At 39.2% G+C, this 22,918-nt stretch overlaps 1 pseudogene across 1 annotated transcript in view; it reads right to left on the reverse strand.

The window, feature by feature from the left end:
- Positions 1–19,562, reverse strand: part of LOC311187463 (L-lactate dehydrogenase A chain-like) — a 124,849-nt pseudogene extending 105,287 nt beyond the window's left edge. The window contains exon 1 of the transcript in view: positions 19,462–19,562. The product of the transcript in view is annotated as an L-lactate dehydrogenase A chain-like (transcript). The remainder of the gene's footprint in view (positions 1–19,461) is intronic.
- Between the last annotated feature and the right edge of the window lie 3,356 nt (positions 19,563–22,918).

The following is a 22,918-nucleotide window of genomic DNA, read 5'->3' on the forward strand; positions in this document are numbered from 1 at the left end:
TTGCATTTTTTAAGATTTATTGTTATTTATTTTTATGCATACAAGAACTGGGGTGTAGGCCAGAGGTGTGGGGTGAGGGTGTGTGAGAGGATTCACCAGAGACAGAATGGGGACAGAACAGGCAGACAGACCGAAATACACTGCTGAGGGGAGCAGCGGGTGAGACAGCAGAAGTCTGCTGCATCATGTGGGTAGCTCCCTGGCCAGAGATTGAACGCGTGCTGCAGTGGTGATAGCGCTGAGAATTAACCCCTGGGCCACCCCCTTGTTGCATTCTTTATTATCCCTAGCCAACATCCTGCTTATTTGGAAATATCCTCAGGACCTCTTTTTTTTTAGTTCACCTCATTCTAGAAGGGAGATGACATCCACGCCCCTGAGGAACACAAGCAGTTGTGAGATGAAGCTACTCAAGGGCTCTGGCTATGTTGTGCTCACTGATGCACACCCCACCTGGTGCCTGCTCTCAGCAGAGCAGGTTCGCATGTCTGCTAATTGACTCTAATTGACTGAGGTTCCAGTATGAGGGGAGCACTACAGGCAGAAGCTGGCTTGCTTGCATAATCCCTACTAATGAGCTCTGCTTTACCTTGATGCTCACCTCAGTTTCCTTGAACTGGAAAAACTTTTGGCAAATTGCAGTGGAGACCATCTTTTCCCTATAACTCCTCACACACATTTATTTGGAGGATACTTGTCTATCATGACTACAGAACATTGCCTGAATTTGAAAGGATAGTGTTAATTAAGCAGAGTTTATGTGCCTCCTTTTTCATGCAAATTTATAACAAATATGAGATCTAATGGTTGTATAGTAATTAAAGGCTGAAAGCAAGAAGGGGCTATTATGAGCTAACAAGAATGGCAAGGTATTTGGTTATGGGGGTGGTGCGATCTCTTTGGGGAAAAACTGAATTAAAAGGGAAGTAGACATGGGAGAGTATATTCAGAGGCAATGGCAGAGATAAATTTGCAGATAGCACTGGTAGAAGGAGAGAGAGGGGAGGCTAGAAAAATAGGTTCCTGTGGATTGCAGAGGGTCTGGAGTTGCAGGTCAAACTTTGTATTTGATACTTTAGGCAGTGAGGAGCCATTGATGGATGACTCAGAGATATATAATGAGAAAACTGCTTTTGGGAAGGTTAACCCCAGTCACCATGTGTATGATAGATTAATGCAAGGAAAAACTGGAAGCAGGAATAGTAAGCTGGAAAAATCTCAGAAATTTGGAAATGAGAGAGAAGAGTTGAGCCCATGAATATTCCAGTGCAAATTAATGTTCTATTTTTTCTTTGCAGTTCTACAATCTAGGCCTATGCAATATGCTTTGAGAATATGATAATATTGATTTGTAGAATTACTGATTCCTCTTCTACCTCACTGGTATTTGTAAGGTACATTCTGATAATGTCACTAACTATATGCTTTGTAAGGCTGTAAAACACCAAAGCTCTTAAAATGGCCTTAGTGAATTCATATAACCTGTGAATGTATTATGCTTGACATTATTATAGAAATTATTAAAGAAAATTTCACTTAGACAAATTAATTAGACAAACATGACTAAGAATCCTAATGAATACAATGTTATGGCTTAATTAGTTTCAAATGATAACATAATCACAGCACAATACTTATCCTTTCTAAAATAATTCCATTTGTAGATTTGTTCAATGCAATGTTGAATCATTTACTTTTCTAAAGAGCAGAGCAATGTGGAAATTCTGAATATACATGTGCTTGCTGAAAGGGATAAATTGGTGATTTTCTCCTCTGTGGGACAGAAACAAGTCAGATGGATATAAAGAGAAAATCCTACAAGTAATACTTACAGAGCACTTCTTAGTAGCAATTTCAATTTATCTCTAGCACTATATGTATTCCCAATTGTTACTCCTTTCATTCCATAATTTTTATTCTCAGATCTTTCCATTTCATATCCCAAAGATAACATTTGCTCAAACATAAAAATGACATTTAGCTGCCTTTGCATGGGCCCTGTGAATTTATCTCACTTCTTATTTTCCTTAGTTCCCTAGTAGCCTTGAAAAACACCCAAGTTAGCTGAATCCTAAAGAGAATGACGTGACTTCTCCGCACTTGCTCTTTCCAAATAACTATTTGATAGCTCCAATTGATGGCTAAAAGGCTGTTCAAATTTAATATGCCAGAAAAGGTATTCTTCTTTATCCCTCCACCCTCAGGCTTGATCTTCCTCCAGCTTTTTTTTTTAAAGATTTATTTATTTATGCATACAAGAGCTGGGGTGTAGGCCACATGTGTGTGTGTTGAGGGGGGTGAGATGATTCACCAGAGACAGAGTGGGGGGCAGAAAAGGCAGACTGACTGAAATACACTGCTGAGGGGAGCAGTGAGTGAGTCAGGAAAGGTCTGCTGCACCATGTGGGTCAGCTCCCTGGTGGGGGATCCCTGGTGGGTGCGGTGGCTGCTGATAGCTTCATAGTGCTGCGTCTTAACCCCTTGCACCACCAGGGAGGGCCCAGTCCAGCTTCTTCACTTCCTACATGGCACTACTTTTATGTGGGTACCCAGGTTAAAAATAATTAAAGAAAAATAAAATCTAGACATCATCTAGTAGTCTTATTTCCTGAACCTTTTTATCTGATGTCTCCCAACAGTTCTAAGTGCAAAATGTACTCAAGTCTAATCACTTCTCCTTTTTTTTGGCCCCCACCATAGCCAACTACTACTACTTTTGATGTCTCCAAATTGGTCTCTGCTCATTTGTCTGCTCTTTGCAGTTTCAAAAAAAAAAAAAATCTGTTCATCATGCAAGTTAAGATTTTTGGGCTGTTCCAATAAGGAAGAACATGACTGAGTAGGAGCTCAAAATCAGAAAATTAGGGCAGGGTGTTTACTGTATTTTATGGCTTGGGCTGGGAGAGTGTGCTAGGTCAAGACTGGTGAATAGTAGATAGAGTTTATTACACAGTAGCTTTGGATTGGTAGGCACTATGAGAAAAGGGTCTTGAGGTGAGTCTTGATAAGTATGTTGCAAGTTGAGTCATAATCATAGTCATCTTTTGGGACAGGCGTTTCTTAGATCAAGCATGTAGATTATTTTTGCTTAGAATAAGTATTATTTAACATAGATGTGGGAATGTATGTTAGTTCTGCTTTCATATCAAAAAGAATCATGTTTCATCAGGATTTAACTTAAAACGCTTCATACCCCTGCTTAAAATCCTTGCAAAGCCTCTTGCTGTAATCAGAGTAAAATCTAAACTTAGAAGATTCTAGATAAACTCTCCCTTCCCTCTTTGCTGACTTCAATTTATAATGTTCTCTCTCTTACTCTCTCTGCTCCAGTCACATTGGCCTTCTTCACCCAAGGAAGCCAAGCTCAATCCTGCACTTGCTGACTGCCTCTGCCTGCAGCGAATCTCCTCAGAGAAGACTTTCTAGGCTACCCATTTAAATTAGCTTATGGATTTAGTATCACTCCATCTAGAGTTCATGGTGCTCACTCATATAAAATGATGGCCTCTACAGTTATTTAGCCTGTGTTCAAATTTTTGCTTTGCTACTTACTAGCTATAGGTCCTAAGGCATGGTCCTTTGACTTAATTTGACATAATTTAAAATTATGCCTTAATTTTCCCACCCATAAAAAATGGAAGATGAGGCTACCTACCTCATGGGGTTCTTGTGATGCAAAAATGAATTTGGCTTTTGTGGAATGCTGACTCCCTAAATACTGGGGGCACAACAAGTTGGTAAGTTAACTGTGGTAAAGGAAACCAGTATTTCACTAGAATTTTGGTTGTGTCTTTAAGAAGGAAGGAAGGCAAAGTTGGAATTTATTGAGAAACGAAAGTTTGTGTCAAGGTAGGTAGATTTTTCAAACCAGGAACTTCATTGGGATATAATTATCAGTGTGTAACAATCTAGAATTGGTAAAAACAGAAAAGTGAGAATTCTGAAAAAGGGTTTCAAAGAATCTTGAGATGTAAGATTTTGGTCAGTTCTTTTGATCAAAGAGTTGATGGCTCTTTGGACTGTCCCTGTAATGAACAATTAAAACCATCTTCCTTGGTGAGAGACTTAGGAAAAGTAAAATAATGAAGATGGAATAGCAAAGTCATGTCATTGTGGGTGTATGATGGCTGGCAGCTTCAGTTTCCAATGTGTGATATAGGGGTACATGGATTTGATTCTCAACAAGTTAAGCATATAGAATAGTGCCTGGAATTTAGTAAGAGCTCAAAAAAGGTAAGTTTTATCATCCACTTCTCATCTTCATGTAAATTATAGGGGAGGCATTTGTCTGAATCCTCAGATCTAAGAACAGTGCCTGACGCAAAGTAGGTACTCAATAAATCATTGTGGAGTAGATAGATTAATTTAGTGATTTACTATATGTGTCTCCAGCTGATATAAACTGCATGAGAGCAGCAAACACATCTATCGTGTTGACCATAGCAATCCAAGGACCTGGAGCAGTAAGCATACAACTTCTATTTATTGACTAAATAAAAAAAAAAAAACTATTGAGTATCACAAAATTACCTTCAGTGTAGAATTAACTCCGTTTCTTTCCCCTCCATTGAAAGGTGTAGGTCTAGAAAAAAGGAATGTAAAATAAAGAACAAAGAACAAAGGAAGAACAAAATTAGTTCCATTTTAATACACTTTGGCGAAATGCTGGTGAAGTATATTTAAATAGAATTATTTTCTGTAAGGTTTCTCAGATCCTTTACTCTGCTATTGTGCATTGTGAATTCCTAATAGGGTGGTGGAGTGTACATTAGTGTGATCAAGGAAACTTTTTTCCCCTGTTGCTCTGGGAACACATTTTTTGAATCTCTGGAAACACATTAGTGTTCTCTGGGATATACTTCAGGAAATGCTGTATTAGTCAGGGATGCCATCATTGGAAGCAGAACGGGACTTGCTGGCAGTGATCCGGTATTGAGTCACTCCAGGACAATGACAGCGGCACAGAGGGAAGCAGTACCATTCTCATAAGGGTGAGTTCCCCCACATTCTGTACACAGGTGTCCTGTTCTCTACCAAAAGGTAATTAGATGCGAGAGAGCATCTGTTGTTGTGTCTCCCTAGTTGGTAGCCATTTTATTTTTATTTTATTATTTTTTAAAGATTTATTTATGCATACAAGAACTGGGGTACAGGCCAGAGGTGTGGGGGTGAGAGGATTCACCAGAGACAGAGTGGGGAACAGAACAGGTGGATTGACTGAAATACACTGCTGAGGGGAGCAGCGGGTGAGTCAGGAGAGGTCTACCAAGCCATGTGGGTAGCTCCCTGGCCAGTGGGGGATCTAACTCTTGCTGCAGAGGCTCTGGATAGCTTCACAGTGCTGCACTTAACCCCTTGAGCCACCAGGGAGGTTCTGGCAGCCATTTTAATCAAAAGTTCTCCATGTGTCTCTGACATGGAGTGCCATTGGGGAAGAGTTTTCTAGATACTCAAGCCTTTTGCTTTTGCATTTGGCGGTCACACATAACTTCAACTTGGGTTTTATTTCTAAACTGTTGAGCTGTTGTGTTGTTGGGAAGCTAAAATCAGGACATCTGCCCTCACCTTCATTCCCAGTGGTGCTTGGTAGTTCTACTTTTTATTATGTCGAACATTTCTTTTTTCAATAATATATAAATGGGTAATATAAAAGAGTGTGGTTCCTTTGCACTGTTGGTATTTTAGTATGATGGAATTAAGGTGTTGTAAGGAAGTTTGAGATGCCATGTAAACTCTCTTAACGCTTCTGGCAGAATTCCAGCATGCTGGAAAGGTTTTGGTTGACCAGTCTTTAAAATCCCCAGAGAAGAGCATTTGCAAACACTCACTTTGTAATGTATCAGCTGTCAAACGATTATACCTTGGGTGCCTATGTCTGACTAAAGGGATATCTAGAGTTCCATTTTATTTTTTTTAGTTTTATTTTTTATTGTTTAATTATTTATTTATTTATTTATTTATTTATTTATTTATTTATTTATTTATACAAGCACTGGGTACAGTCAGAAGTGCGGGAGGGTGAGACAATTCACCAGAGCCAGAGCGGGGAGCAGAGCAGGCAGAAGGACCAAAGTATACTGCTGAGGGGAGCAGCGGGCGGCAGGAGAGGTCTGCGCGCCATGTGGGACCCTCCTCCGGTGGCCAGGGTGCAGCTGGGGATCGAACCGGCACTGCAGAGGCTGCGGGCAGCCTCGCAACCCAGCGCTCAACCACTGTGCCACCGGGGAGGCCCCTAGAGTTCCATTTTAAAGTATTAAAATAATTTGTTAAACAGGCATTGCTTCCAGTTAATTAAAAATCTTTATTTTCATTCTTAGAATCTGGAATCTTAAATCCATGCAGCCACAGATTCTCAGATATGCTAATCTAAGGGTGGTGATTATTGGGCAAGACCCCAGAAACTACTTCTTTCTCAGGCTATGTTCTTCCCTCTAAGCTGTGAAATCCTTCTGGATAGGAGCAAGATTCCATTTCCCCCCTACCTTTCATAGGAGACACAGTTTATTGAAGAATCTTGTGCCCAACCTCTTTGCAAGATTCTTAATTTCAAAAGATGAAGAGAAGGTGGATCTAATCGAATTCTTTATTTTGGAAAGCAACCAAGCCTCTCTGTGCATGCACTTCCCCCAACAATCAATAATAAATTAGCATTTTATTTATACTATATAATTCAGTTCTTTTCAGAAGTCTGACCTGGAAGTCAACTAGTGTTCGTGTTCTCCAGAGTGACTTTTTATAGAGTGCTAATTTTATTTCACTTCCAGCACAATGCTGAGGGGGAGCACAATCACCCATACAGAAGGAAGATCTACTTAGTGTATCTTTGGGGCAAGTAAATGTGAAAATACAGTTTTGGCCATTGAAATGGTACCATTTATAAACCAGTGACAATGTTCAGTCTTTGTGAAACAGCTGGTGTGACATGAATTTCTTTCAGTAGAGGGAAAAAAAAAAAACAGAAGAAAATATACAATATGGGCATCCCTGGTAGTGCAGGGGTTAAGTCTCAGTGCTTTCAAGCTATCGCCAGCCATTGTGGCCTGAGTTCTATCCCTGGCCAGGGAGATACCCACATGGCACAGCAGACCTCTCCTGTCTCGCCCGCTGCTCCCCTCAGCAGTGTATTTCAGTCTGTCTGCCTGTTCTGCTCCCCACTCTGTCTCTGGTGAATCCTCTGGCCCCCCTCACCTCTGGCCTACACCCCAGTTCTTGTATGCATAAATAAAATGAATCTTAAAAAAAAAGAAAATATACAATATGTTGACTTATTATACCGGTTGATTCTGAGGTTCAGTGGTTCATAGGGGGTGGTGGGGAGAAAGGAAGGTGGGCAAACTTCATCTTAAAGGTAAACTAACTCGAATGGGCTTTTGTTCCAGATAAGAAATCAGTCCTGAGTAAAGAAGAATATCATATTTAGTAAAAGAGGACAATACACGCAAGGAGAGACAATCTTCTCATTTGTGCCAACCTTATTGTGTCATAGGAGTTTTTGCATTTGTATTCTAGTTCAGCTCAAAGAAGCTTGGTGCAGTTTTTTTTTTTTTTTTAAAGATAGCATAATATATTTGTTCAATATAGCATTATAAAGATCAGAACATACTTTAACACCACATTCCTTTTTATAAAGTCTTCTGTGGGTCAGGCTGCCCTTTGCAGCTCCATTTTTACCACCAAAGAAAGTCCTTGCAGCTGATAAACTAGGCTTTAGTATATGTCTGTGTATATAAATGGCTCTGCTCTGGCATTGCTGGAGGAACATGGGCTCTCAGCATGATTTGGGATTTAGAAGTGCATGAACGAGATTGACTCATCAATTATTCTACAGCCTACATTTTACCCAAGTACCTTTCTATGCTGTGTCCTGTGCTAGGCACCGAGGAAAGACCTGCCATTTCATGGTTGAGGCAGATCAGGAATGGCATCTTGACAATCAGAGCATTAAACCCAAGCTCCTCTTCTAGGCAACTACCCATTTAGAACCCGCTCTCTCACTGACACACAGGAACCTGCATTAGGATGGTATTTTATAATGCACAAGTAACTCTTCTTTCTGCTGTATGTTGATCATGTCTGTCTTGTGGTACGTGCTTAGTAAACATGTGTTGGATGTTGAAATGAATCATCCTCGGGGTTAAGAGGAAGGATGCAGCAAGAACAGAAGCTGGCCTGCCTAAGGTCTTTTAGCATTTATGGAGCAAAGACAGTAGTGAATAGTTCCTATTCTAGAGAGTTAAAATGGAGACGTTTTTCTCTCTCTTTCTTCCCATGTCTCTTCATGTGTCTGTCCCTTGTGCTTGCAATCTTTGTTTCTTTAAAAAAAAATAACTGTTCCAGCACTCTATAATTTTATGTACTTCCTAAATAAATAAACTCAAAGCTCTTTTAAAAATTATAATGATTACCTGTTATTAAGGATATAATTTTATGCACTACACTGTACTAAAAACTTTACATTTATTAACCTATTTATATTTAGCAATAAATCTACAAGGTAGGGGTTATTATCCTCATTTATAAAATACTTTAAATTAAAGAAACCCTCCAATGTCTTCCATTATAATCATATAAAGCTTACAGGCAGATTAAATGTTCAGACTTAAACACAGAAATCATTTCAAATACATGTATAAATTCTTAAAATTTTCCCTCTTAGATAATAATATAGTTTGGATATACAAGCTATTTGGGATATTTGGGAGAATTGAAATGGAGCTGTATTGATTCTTGCCAAGATCATACCAACAAGCTACGATGTTAGTAATCTGTCTGGTCCATAAATAGGAAAAAAGGTACGAAGCATAAGGAAGGAAAGTGTTAGCCTTTCTTCACCCATTACCATGTGCCAGATGCTGCACTTGGGATATCACATACCTAGGAGTTACAAGGATCCCGTGGTAACTTTTTATTTTAAAAATCTTTTAAAAAAGGGTCTCCCTGGTGGTGCAGCAGTTGAGCAATGGGTTGCGAAGCTGCCCGCAGCCTCTGCAGCACCGGTTCGATCCCCGGGCACCGGTGAGGGTGCCACATGGCCCGCAGACCTCTCCTGCCGCGCCCGCTGCTCCCCTCAGCAGTGTATTTCATCAGTCTGTCTGTTCTGCCTCCCGCTCTGGCTCTGGTGAATTCTCTCACCCTCCTGCACTTCTGACTATACCCACTGCTTGTATAAATAAATAAAGAAATCTTTAAAAATCTTTTAAAATGAGGCAACTGATGCTCAGAAATTAAGGCATCTATTTAAATACCTTTATTTGACCCAGGAGAAAATATAAGCAAGCCTATAAGTACTGGATTAATCTTAGTTTCTAAGGCTCAATAAGGAGAACTATGTTTTAAAATAAAACTAACCTTCTTGGGTATAGACAGAACAGGGCACACTTTCTCCTGTGACCTAAGAAAGGGGAGGGGCGGGGTATGAATAGGGGTGGAAGAGTCGAGGTAGAAAATCAGGTCTGTTTGGGACCAAATTTAATTCCCTTTAAAAACTCTGAATCTACTCCAAAGAAATTAAACTCATGACCTTGGTCTACATGAAATGAAGCCAGATAAATTAACCTGACATACACTCTTATATAAGAAACCCTTGAAAAGGAGTAGCAGGTGGAACTTGGGAATCATACTTCCTGTAAGAAAGTTTAGGTGGTAAAAATACCACCACATATTTGGTGCACCATGTCATAATATTATAAATGTGATGAAGGAAAAGAGGAAAAACTAGCTAAAAACTGACCCTAGAGTAATGTCATCAACAAAAAAATGCTAAATTTCTTAGTATTATATCCCCTGTTCTACGTTCTGAAAAATAAAGCTTTTTGAAGCTTCCAAGCGGCAAAAAGCACAACAACAGACACACACTTTCTAATCATTTGTGACTGTAGTAGGTCATTAAAAATATATATTTCTCTTACAGCATATGTGCACAGAGCTTTGAAAATACATTTTGTGATGGAAAAACTGAAAGAATCATCTAAAGGCTAAAACTGTTTTCTTTCATTTGTAAGAAGAGTTGGTTAAAGGGTGCAAGTTATCAATTAGCTTAGAGTGAAGGAGGTAATTAAAGAGATAAGCAGCAAAGTCAGATGCATGTTTTATATTTGAAAGGAAATGAAAGGGAAACAGAATTTTAAAATTCATTGAATTTTACTGGGCTGAATGCTTTCAGAGACCCAATGACTGCTGAACACTTGTAAGAAAAAAAAATAAATAACTGAAAAGCAAATTGAAAACAAAGACTGTATTTGAAGATGAAGCCCAGGCACAAATCTAGAAAAGATTAATACTGGATCGTGTAAAACAGTTCCTTATTTCTTTGAAACATATCCATGGCCATGATATAAAATTAGGCTTTTGTCAAAACTCTATAGGAAAAAAAATTAGGAATTTAGAAAAGCAAATCGTAGGATAAGATAGCAAGCTAATTAGTAATCCAGTTGCTCCAATGTCAAATATTTTCTGCCTTCTGGCTCAGCCTCATGCTGTTGCTTTTCCTTTCCTTGAATGTCATTCTCATCCTCCGATGTCCAACCCAGACACTGCCCACTCAGTCTTTTCCTATGTTGCTCTTCTGACTGCACTGCCCTGTTTTGCTATTTCTAGCTCTGCCATAGTACCCATCGAATTTGCATTTCCATCAAAGGGTCAAAGATGGGATCTACCCTTTGAAGTCTGGGGGACAGGAAACAGATACCACTCATCTATTCACTTTCATATTTTCCCTGCCTCTAACCCAGTGAGCCAGTCCTCACCCCCTCCCCCCCCAGCTAACCCCCTCTGGATTCCACTGGCTTTCTTTATGTTCTCATCCTTGTTACATTCAGTCCCATCACAGAACCATTGTCCTCTGCCTGAGATGCTCGAATTTCTCCTCTTGCTTAGTGATTTCTTATTTGTCTTTCACATTCCATCTCCAGAGGCCTCAAGTCAAATCTTCATCCATAGTGGTGCGTACCTAGCTTTTGTCACAAGGGCAATTTTAAATGTGTTTAGCAAAATCTTCCATTCCTACCAGATGATAAATTCCACGAGGGCAGATGCTCTGTCCATATTTACTTATCGAATTTCCTTAGGCTATTGTGTGGGGCTTTGCTGTTCAATAAATATTTGCTAAATAAATGGATAATGAAATCAGTAATATTTGTACATTGGAATCTATGTAACTACTAAAGGTAGAAGTTAATTATTAGTTCATAGTTCATGATGTTTGCACTTAATTTCTTCATTGGAACAAAGATACATATTGAACGCTCGTTTTTGTCATTTTCTCCCCATTTTGTAGTACTCTGGTGAAATTCAAATTTAGTGATCTTGGCTTACACTACTTCTTACCTATGTTTTTCTAGAAACATTTGAACAGATAGTCTGATAACAGGTGAGAAGAAATTAAATTGAGGGAAAGGGATAGAAATTCCCAGCATAACACACTTAACTATCTTGCCAAGATGAAGTTCAAATGGAACTTGATTAAAGAAATATTAAATAAACATTTCTGTATTTGATATTCAAATTTCAAGGACTTTTTTCTTTAATAATATAGTCAAGTGCTTGTAAATATTAGCTGCTTGATCCTCGTGGGGGCATAAAACGTATGAGTATTCTGGCCTGATGAATTAGGATGGTAGCAAGTTTGAAGTCCAGAAATCTGATGTACATTTAAAATGCCACCAGCTGGAGAGATACTCCTCTAACCCTGCCCTTGCTTGTGCCAGAATTCTATGCACACAAGTAAGACTAGAATAAACAACTCTAAGAGAGCTACGAAATTGAAGTTCAGGGTCATGATTCAGCTTAAACTATAAGACAAAGGTTGGTGTTCACACATGTCTTCACGTGGGTGAGAGCTGACTGGAGATTTGATAATTACTGGTCCTTTGGGGAAGAGAACCATAGAAATAGAGTTGTGTGAGGTAAAACTTACCCACCTTCTTTACACTAGGTCAAAAAAGTCTAAATTTTTGTTAACAATGTCAACAACATTGTGATATAATTTATCCATTTTAGGCCTGTCTTTTGAAAGACTGTGAGTTCCTTCAATGATAAAAATGTGCAATTTAGAGGCACAGGATCACCCCCTCCAGGAGTTGTTACCACACCACACCCACCACCAAGACACGCATAGTCCCTTACCATAGTCCATTGTACCCTTCCCTTTCCAGTAGCCTCAGTTTATAGTCAAATTTCTACTGTCAATAAAGCAATAGAGAAAAATACAGCTAAAAAATATTATGTGAAATTTTTGTATGTTCACTTCTGAGCAAAGTCCCTGTCATTAAGAGATGCTCCAGAAACCTTTGCTGAATGAATGGATTATTAATTCCTGTCTTCCAAATTTGCCTTACTTTCCTCAATTCCCTTCAAGCGTATTTTCTTAAAATGCCCTTATCTTATATTTTATAGCTTTGTAAAGACAATTCAAGCAATTCAGCAGATGATTTAACCATTCAGTAGCCAAACAAAGAAAAAATGTGATAGAAAAAAAAAGAAAATTAATTATTGTATATCAGTTCAGAATAAACTGCAACACTTGATAAAAAGTACAGCTTTCTGGGCCCCATTGAATGGTGCTCAGCAATGTGAAGAAAAATAATTTTGAGGACCAGTGCTCTGGATTTCAGATGGTGGAGAGATGGAGAGGAGGGAAAATATTCCTACTTCCATTGTTTTAGCATAGCTTTTTCATATCTGTATGAGGGAAAACACCTCGCATCTGAAACCTCTCCTATTACAAAGTAGCGAAGGTTGTGCTTGTGTCTGTGTGAGTGTGTGTGACGGGGGGTTACATACACGTGTGTATGCAGTGGGGAGTAATTTAATTGAAGTTAAGTTTAGTTGATCTAGTTGTTTCTATTTTCTCCTATCACTCCTAGTATAAATAATGAACGTTTAGAGCAGATACATTTGATTTATAAAAAAAAAAAATTAAGGATACATTTAATCCTGAAGATTCTCTGATTTGCCCCTAAAATAGAAAAGCTAAGTTTTGTATTAGATGAAAGAAATAAAGAGTGAAACAAGATATGAATTATTAGATATGGAATACTCACATTCATATTGGTTTATTATAAATTTGTTATTTTAAAAGTGACAGGCAGGGCCTTGAGTAACATGTATATATGTATCTATATATATCTATATATATCTATATATTCAAGAACATAGTGCACAGGAAAAAAATAGGAAATTTCAGAACCATGTACTTTGAGAATGAAGAGATTAAGAAAGGATTATTTCATATCTGTACTGTTCTCAGGGAATAGATATGATGGGAAAGCCTAACTATTTGAACAAATGTCAACTGCCAACAGACACTACCAGCTTATATCAAAGAAAAGTCACAAAGAAATATAAAGAGATTCATCACACTGGGGATGGATAACACAGAATAAGTCAGCAAGGCCAGCAAAAGAAGAAAGTATTACAAGTATAATTTAAAAATAGTTTTGGCAAGAGGAGGCTGGGGAGAAAGCAGAGTAGGCTATAATAATATTTATAACTCAAAGATGGGCCAGACCTAAATGTACACCTTGGCCTCTTTCCATCCAAAAATGCTCTATATTACCAAAAAAAGGTGCTATGATTAATACAGAACTCCAAGTCTAGACTGGCTTAGGTTTCTTGTGTTTAAGTCTGTGACTTTCTTACAGGAAAACCAGTCATCTGGATCTTAAGATCAAATATAGAATTGATGTATAAAAATAAAATTCAATTGAGGAAGACAAATTTGTCCTTATGACAAAATTTAAAATATCAGCATTTCTTTGATAAAGCCTACCTAATTACAGTGCTATCCATATATTCAAGATTAATGTTATAGATAAGTGAAAATAAAATTTAATTGATGGCAACTAATATGCCATTCAAAAGTAAACAAAAAATTGGCATTTCTATGACAAAGTCCAGCTAATCATATGGAAGTTCATATACATGCACATTGACAAGAAAATGCTGATTGAAGTTGAGCTTAATTCCAAATATTTTTGTATCATGAGGATTTAATGTGTTACACAGGCTTGAAATTAAGAGGATCACTGAGAAGCCTTATATATATATATTTTGTACTAAATTAACTGCAGTAAAAAATCTTTTGAAAAGGCCAGGTTTTTGTGAACGTAATATTCTGTTTATACATAAAAGCACTGGCTCCTAGGACAGAGGAGCTGATTTAAAGAGATGGGATATAAAAGGATTAATTCTATGTGTTAATACCACATGCAAAATGGAATATGAGTAGATAATAAAGAAAACCAATTCACATGTTACCCATTGCACTTAGAATAAAACACTCTGATGATCAGAGAACATTCTATAATGTTCCATCTGTTACTATACCTGTGCCCTGTACCCTTCTGAGTGTGGTGAGTGACAAGCATGACCTAATCTTGAAATTTCTACTTATGGTATAGGTTAATGGTGTTGCAAAGAAAACAAAATGATGTAGTATCGATGTAATAATAATCAGACCAATGGAACAAAATATTTAAACTAGAACCAAACCCAAATAAAGAAAATTCGTTCCAGCCAATGGAGAAAAAATAATTGGGCTGCATACTTGGCCCTGCGTTAGTGTAACATTTGCCTAGTAAAAGGGAGGGGGGGGGCTTCTCTGGCGGTGCAAGGGGTTAAGCACAGTACTATGAAGTTAACCGCAGCCTCTGCAACATGAGTTCAATCCCCGGCCAGCCAGGGAGATACCCACATGGCACAGCACACCTTTCCTGTCATGCCCACTGCTCTCCTCAGCAGTGTGTTTCAGCAGATCTGCCTGTTCTGTTCCCCACTCTGTCTCTGGTGAATCCTCTCACCCCCTGCACTTCTGGTCTGTGCCCTGGGATTCACCAGAGACAGAGTGGGGAGCAGAACAGGCAGATTAACCAAAGTACACTGCTGAGGGGAGCAACAGGCGAGTCAGGAGAGGTCTGCTGTGCCATGTGGGTAGCTCCCTGGCCAGGGATTGAACTCATGCTGCAATGGCTGTGGACATAGGTTGCATCTTAACCCCTTGCACCACCAGGGAAGCCCATAAATAAAATAAATCTTAAAAAAAAAAAGAGGGAAAGGGACTGTACACTACTTTTCCTGCTTGGAAAAGGGAAAAGTAAGCCCAGGCTAAATAGTGAAGAACATGTAAGCAGGAAAGACATTAAGCCTATTCTCCAACTGGTAATGCAGGGTTGCCACCTATCAGGAAGGCTCTGTTGGAGGGTGGAAGGTCTCTGTGCTCTACCAAGTGTTAACTGTTTAGATGCTGGATGGTGGCCGGGTCTCTGGATATGTCTTGGGTATGGCCTGTATAGTCTGGGTGTACAGAAGCTTTTATTTTCCAACTAGCTTTGAAAGCATTTAACTATTTAAGAACTGTGGAGCCTTATCAGACCAAATGTTAGGCTTCTAAGCTTTTGTCCTACATCACAGTGAATGAGCTTGTGGGGAAGGTTTCATGCAGGAGATTGACTTGGGGAGGTTTTTATTTCAGTCTTCTGATAGCAATGCTGAGGATGATTGACTGCATGGGATTTCAGAACTTCAGAAAGGAATTGAAGTAGAGGCAAGGGGGCAAACTTGAAGAAATGGATGTGGGTACCATTTGGGGGGAATAATGTATAGAGTTGATGACATTTGGGATTGGAATAGGTTTGATTACCAGATTCTGGCTGGCTTAATCTATTGTAGAGGATTAAAGTTACTAGGCAAGGAAAAAAAGATGCAGTTGTGTTTGTTGTTTGTTAATCTGGTTTGTTGGTTGAATGATTGACTTTATTTAATTTGTTTAGCTAATTGTCTGATAAGAGACATTTATATGCTACAAGCATAACTGCTACTATATATGTTAACTTAAATATCTAACATCGCAGCTTTAATAGATGCCTAAAAAAAAAAATCAGGCAAGGAAGGGATTGAGGAAGTGAGCAGCACTTGCTGAGCATTAATCATGCCATTTTATCTAATTTTAGAATGACCTTCATACTGGAGGAAGGATACTATTATTGCCATTTTGTAGGTGAGAAATATAGCAGAATTGAGTTCCTGGATTGCCATCTCATACTCAGAAAGTAAGAGTGTCCAAAATCAAACCCATTTTCTCACCATCACCAAGGTCAAGGTCAGGAAAATACCTCTAAAATGGTAAGAAAGAAGAATGGAAGGGAAGGAGAAAGAACAGGCAAACCTGTATTTAGCATTACTAAAGAAAGAGGCAAATTCCAATGAAAGGAACCTAGCAGACCTGTTTATTGAGGAGTGGTTCTTTTTCCTACCCAGACAAGTGAACAGTCCTACTCTGCCAGCCATTGGAGCATGCCACCCTCACCTGAGCTGGTAGAGTGAGGTGTCCAGATGTGGCTGCGGTGGGGGGAGTGCTATATGATCTCAGGTCTGTGGGGTAACCAGGCCATTAGAACCTTTTATGAAATGGGACTGAAGAATGTTTTATGTGTTGAATCTAGTAATTTGAAAAAGGGCTAGTGTTTTGTGCATCTTTTTGCTTCATTTTCCATGTAACTGGCACTGTTTTGTTTTTTTTTTTAATAAAAGAATTTATCTGCGAAGAATTGGGAACAAAGGAACAAAATCTGGCTCTTTGCCACATATGGTGTGAGGAGTAAGCTTTATAACATCAAAAGGAAAAACAAGGAAACCTGATAGGTGTGTTTGTGCTCTTGGTAACACAGACTTCCTCTTGTAAATGAAATGGGTTAGTGAACTGCCTTCATACAGACACCTATTGACTTTATATACAAATATAATCAAGTGATGTGTGTCATTCCAGTTGCACAATAGATGAACCTGGTTTTTGTAATTTAACAAAAAAAATCCAATTTATGTAACATATTAAAAGAAGCATTATCAACTTGTTTTCTCCTCAAAAGACTGTAGCTATTAAACTCCTTAATTACTTCATTTTCACTCTCAGTGTAACATTAGCAGTTTAGCACTTCAAGTATAAAAATGATTAATGAGCCTGAGAATTCATTCGCATACATATCACTTTGCAGCTTGACATAACCCTGGAGCCTGTTCTCTGTTCTAACCGTAGACATACTTCCTAGCAAATATCTTATTGCATATTAAACGCCTAATCGTTGCATGCATAATTATAGTCATCTTTTCTGTTTCTTCCATACAAACAGAAAAGAAAACAAATCAAATGCATTGAAATGTAACTAACTTTTAAAACCCAACTAGAAATCCATAGGGGACAACTTGATTTTTGCATTATCCCTGTCCCCCCAGTTCAGTTGTGCTTTGAGTTGAACTGCCATGCATCTAAAAATGTATCTTTTAACATTTTTAAACATGTAGGAAAAACACTTTCAACTTCTATATTTATATCTGTGTGAGTACTGCGATTTGGGAAAATATGATGAGAGTAAAGACTGCATTGTGGATTCAGAGAATAGGATTTTATTTGGAGTGACTGTCAAAAATATCTACAGGGGGCTATTTCTGTCTAACCATCCTTGGCTTGCATTGATGCCATGTGGTTACATGTCTCTTTCAGCTTTACTGCATTTCCTTTTTGATCTCCCCTAAGGTGATTCCATATTGCTGACTATGTTCAGTTATTCCTGAGGCTTACTCTTCTAAGTAGGAATAATAGTAGTGTCTGTCTTTTGCCTTCTCTTGGCCTTCCTACCCTTTTCTGTGGAGTCCACCCACAACTGTGTATTGTTCTGTCTCAAAACCTTCTTCTCCCTCAGACACACATATCACCTGTAAGCTGTGCTCCACCCTGACTCAGTACTGAGCAGGGAAGATAAACAAAGTTGGGCTCAGAACTCAAGAGAACTGCACTTGTCAGACCTGTTGCCATGACACAAAGTTGTAGCTGCTGGAAAGTGAACGAGGCAACTCCTAGGGGCCTCTTGTGTTCAAGGGAAGAGCAGAGCTGCAGACTGCTTGTTAGATTCTAAATTAGGTCTTCAGATGGTCTTATTTATGTAGGTATATGTATACAGCATAAATATTTACTTATTTCCATTCGATTTTTAGAGGGAGATATTTATGTGAGGGACAAAGGGTCTGTTTGATCCCCTGAACCAGCCATGGTTAAACATTTATTAGAATACACTTTACAAATCATGCATATACTCTGGAAAAGCACAGGTATATTACCTCTCTGCACAAGTCTCGACTACAAATGCAGTCTTGTGGCTGGGCCTGGGTCACTGACAATCAGACCACTGCAAGGTAGTGCAGTCAGCCAAGACACTGATACACTATTTCCAAGAGGACTTTCTAGTTATAATCGCCATATTTTCTTTTCTTTTTTCCCTTAAATATTTATTTATTTATGCATACAAGAACTGGGGTGTAGGCCAGAGATTCAGGGGGTGAAAGGATTTACCAGAGACAGAGTGGGGAGCAGAAGAGGCAGATCAACTGAAATACACTGCTGAGGGGAGCAACAGGCGAGTCAGGAGAGGTCGGCTGCGCCATGTGTTTCACCTCACTGGCTGGGGATCGAACTCATGCTGTAGTGGCTGTGGGTAGCTTCATAGTGCAGTGTCTTAATCTCTTGCCCCAGTAGGGAGGCCCCAATAGCCATACTTTTCAACAAGAGCCTTACTGGGACAATTACAGGATGCCAAGATGAAAAGTAAATGATTATTTTTAGTATAAGTGTTAGCGCAGACCAAGGGGTACCTCGGGACCCCCAAACTTGCAAGCTCTAAAGGGCTCTGGCCATCTAAGGGCACAAAAGGCAAAGCAGAAAAGTCTTTAATAGGATTAATGTGCACAGAGAAGATAAGGAATTCTCCAATGAAAAAACCCAAATTACCCATCCCCTCCTGGGTAAATGTCCAGCCAAAGAGGATTTGTCTCAAGTGAGGCCTGCTAAGGCCTGAAAGCTTGCCACAAGTCTAAGGCTCCTTCTGGCAGGGAACCCTATGAAAGGGGTTCTAAAGCAGGTCCCAGAAAGCTGGCACAAAAGGAGATACCACATCAACAGCGTGGCTGCCATTGTCAGCCTCCCCACGCATCTCATCCAAGTGCTTCTACCTGTTCCTCCTCTGGCGTCTCCTTCCTTGTCTCCTTCCCAGCAGCACCAGGGTGCGTGTGGGCTGCAGAAAGCACAGGCCTCCATTTTTTTTTTAATCTCTCTCGACTGCCTTTCCCGTTAAATAGCTTCACCTGGCCCTAAGCTCTGGCTCTAATTTAGTGAGGCCAAGAACATGGTGCCTCCCCTTTTTAATGGAGCTGTCTTTGTAAGATCAGTAAGCTTCAAATATTACATGGAGCAGTCTAATACTAACCAAATTACTCTTTTATTATCTGAAATACAAATTAAACGGGGAGTCTGTGCATCGTTACATACTGAAGTGGTATCCTTATTTATAAGTGATTCAATGCAAGCAAACAAAAGCATTTTCAAAAGCGCACTTCCTAAGGTTAGCGACTAACACAATTATTTTCATATCCCCACGTGACACAAAAGTGGGTGGGAACGTGAAAAGATAGACATACCAGGGGCCGCCCTTGGGACCAGCCTGCATGTCCAGGTGTTCCGCGAATGCAAGATCATGCATAACCACGCAGAAGCACTCGGTCTGAGCAGGATCACGCATGCCTACGCAGGATCACGTCGGTCCATGCAGGAACACGCAGACTCGGTAGGATCACGCAGCACACGCTCTGCCTCGTTCTCCACCTTGGGCGACTCTCGGGGACGGTGGGGAAGGTTAGTCCTGCTTGGGGCTGAGAGCCTATCTTCCTGCTGCCCTCTGGGTTCTGGCGCCCCAGGCGTTGGAAGGCTCCCTGCATACAAGAATGGCTTCCTCTGTGAGGCAGGACACCCATTGCAAAGTTCTGTAAAATGACACCCAAGAAGCCCAGTCCTTGCACGCATGCATTTTGTAATTGCAGAGAAGAACGGTCTGCACCTGTTTGCGAATTGTGCTAATAATGGAAATCACATTTAACAGTCCGGTCAGTAGAATGTGGATATGGGGAAGTCGAAGATGTTTTCCTGGATTCTATAAGACTGTCAAAGAGGACACCCAAAAAGAAAGTGCAGCAAAGAAGAGAGAGGCATTGCATTTCTAAAAAGGTATTTAACCAGTACCTCGAAAGTACAAAACAAAGTGTATTGGAGGGTGGTTTTAAAATGAAATGTTTTGTTGTTTTGCAAACTGAATGTATTCTGTAGCAAGGAGAGCAAAGTATGAATGATGACGCACATAAAACCTTCCTAGTTAGAATTTTAAGTGTTTTTCTTTTGGTCTTTTGGTTTGTTTTTAAAAAGCTCAGTTGAAAAATCTGCTGTTTTGAATGAGAACTTTCTGCGATGCAACACTTTGATTCATGTTTGCTGTCACCTGGCTTGAGCTTTCTATGTAACCGTAAAACATTGCTAATTGATGTTTGAGCGTGTGTGTTTGTGATTTTCTCTAGCCAATATGCCTTTCCAAGAGAAAGATTTAATCCAGTATATATATATATATATATATATATATATATATGGGGCTAAATTTTACTAGTACTTCTATTTATCTGGCAGTGGTTTTCTAAGTGTGCAATATATTAACACTTTGCATTTTGAATTAGGACGTTTTATTGTAGTACAGAGATATTACTTCTAATGATATGTCTAGTCTACTTTAGACATAATTTTCAATTCACTTAAAATCATTTCTATGGAAGAAATGGGTACCTATTTTTAAGTTGGTCATTTTTTAAAAAAAATTCCAGGCAAGTGACTGGGATTATTCTTGGGCAATGGTACCTACTGAATTACCTTTCAAAACACACCTGTGAAATATATAGTGTTTACTACCCAAAATAGTTATGGTGACTAATTAACTTCTTACCTAGATTTACAATACTGTTACCCTGTAAAGTAATCTTTGTAAAATAGGTCACAAACTGGGTCTGCCTGAATATTGAGTATAAATCTTCTGTTTCGCGGATTTGCACTATAACTCTAAAGCAAAACTTCTTGTCCAAGAACAATACATGGATAACATTGGCTGCTATGTCCCTCCTCTCTGTCTTTTACTCAGGTTCTCATCCTGAGCTGCCTGCTTCATGTGGGCCTCCTGCCCCTTTCTTGTTACTGAGAGCAAGTCTTGTTTCCTTCTTGCTAGTAACGCCATCCGTTTCTGCTTCTCCCACATGTATGGTTCTGAACTTTCTGGTGATTGCAGATTTGACTCCTTCTCTCTCTCGGTGGTTGATATTCTTTAACTTTAAGCAGTTAGAATTCCTTTGTAGGAATTCTACAAGATGGTGCTTAGGGAGCTGTTTGTATGGAGGAGGGGAGGGAAGCAACTTGCTTTGAAACTGTATTTGCATTGCTATCGCTATTTTTACTCAAGTTGCATATTTATTTGGGATGGCAGTTGCAGAAGTTCCTAAAGACTCCACCTAGCTGTTCTTTCTGTTCTTTGGTGGTGCTATGGATTCCAGACTGGGTTTCCCAAAGGGCTGTTTTCTAATTGAGTGTTGTGATGGTCCCAGCTATGTATATGAATTGCCTACAGCTGTAGTCAATAACTGTGTCTTGGACGATTGACTTAATGTCATAAATTCCTGATCCTAGATCCCACTTAGTCATGTCTGTCTCTAGTGGGGTAGCGTGTTTCTTCTAGTTGAAGGTCAGTGTTGGCAAATGCTTGCTTTGAAAGAAACTAGTTATTGCCTATCATGATATCCTCCAGTTACTAAGGTTTTCATATACTGAGGGCCAGCTGGTATAGTCATGAGATGTGTCTTAAAACAGACCTGGAACTGAATTTCTTTATGTTACACCATTCTCGCCTGTTTTGAATTTTTATAAAATGAGGATAATCATAATATTCATTCTCTCACAGTGGCTAAGAGGATTAAGTGAGGAAACTTAAGTGCTTGACACATACTTGACAATCAGGAAACTCTCATAAAAATTGCCCCTGTCTTGTGTAGAATGAAGATGGACTGTGTCCAACATACTTTATCTGTGTTTTAGATAAATATGGATATTCAAAACGCTGAGTCATTCATTCAACAAACTGTCTTAAGTGCTACTTTATTCCAGGCCTCTCCTCTGTTAAAGTGTGCTGGCCAAGAAACTTAGAAATAATGGCGAATATGACATGTTAGAATTAAGGATAGCTGGAGGATGAAAGCGGGGGATGGTTGCAGGTAGAGAACATAAGTAAAACTGTAGCCCCCAAAGTTAAAGGATAGAGTGAAGAACAATGTGAATTGCAGTGTGGGAAATTAAAAAGTGAGTGCAGAGACACTGTTGAGGCTAGAAAAGGCATGATCTTAAGAGACTTGTACTAATATTGATCACATGGATAATTTAAAAATGTTTCCCAGGCACATGTAGGAGATCTCTTATGTGTTTCCATTTTATTTTTAGTATGTCGCCATTAAACATTTTGGTGCTATCTAGTTTCATATTTGTGTGTGTGATCTAGATAAAAAACTCCCTGGAAGTAGTGTACCAACCACCCCTATTTGTCCAAACCTAAGGGATTTCCCTGGGAGCAGGACTTTCACTGCTAAAATTGGGACTGTCTCAGGCAAACCAGGGCAATTGATCATCCTATTCTTAAAAGCAAGAAAAGCTTCTTAATCTTCCTACAATATATCCCAGAGTCTTATACAGTCTCTGGTGCCTTGAAGAGGCTTTAAGGGAGAAGAAATAATTTCTCTTTTGCCCTTCTAGGTTCTTGACTGAAACCCCCATGTAATAAGACAGATGAATAAGAAAAACAAGCAGAAGTTTAGTAACGTGTGTGCCTCCTGTATGCATGGTAGATACCCAGGAAAACTAAGTAACTCCCTGAAATGGCCCAAACTTCCACCCCAAATACCATCTCCAGCTATAGACAAATGAAGATGTTGGGGTTTTGGTGGGAGGAGCTAGTTACAGGTTATCAGGCAAAGCACAATAAACAATGACACGATTGTGATGAAGATTTAAGCTTTAGCCTTC

The sequence above is a fragment of the Talpa europaea genome (assembly GCF_964194135.1).
Source record: "Talpa europaea genome assembly, chromosome: X".
NCBI lineage: Eukaryota > Metazoa > Chordata > Mammalia > Eulipotyphla > Talpidae > Talpa > Talpa europaea.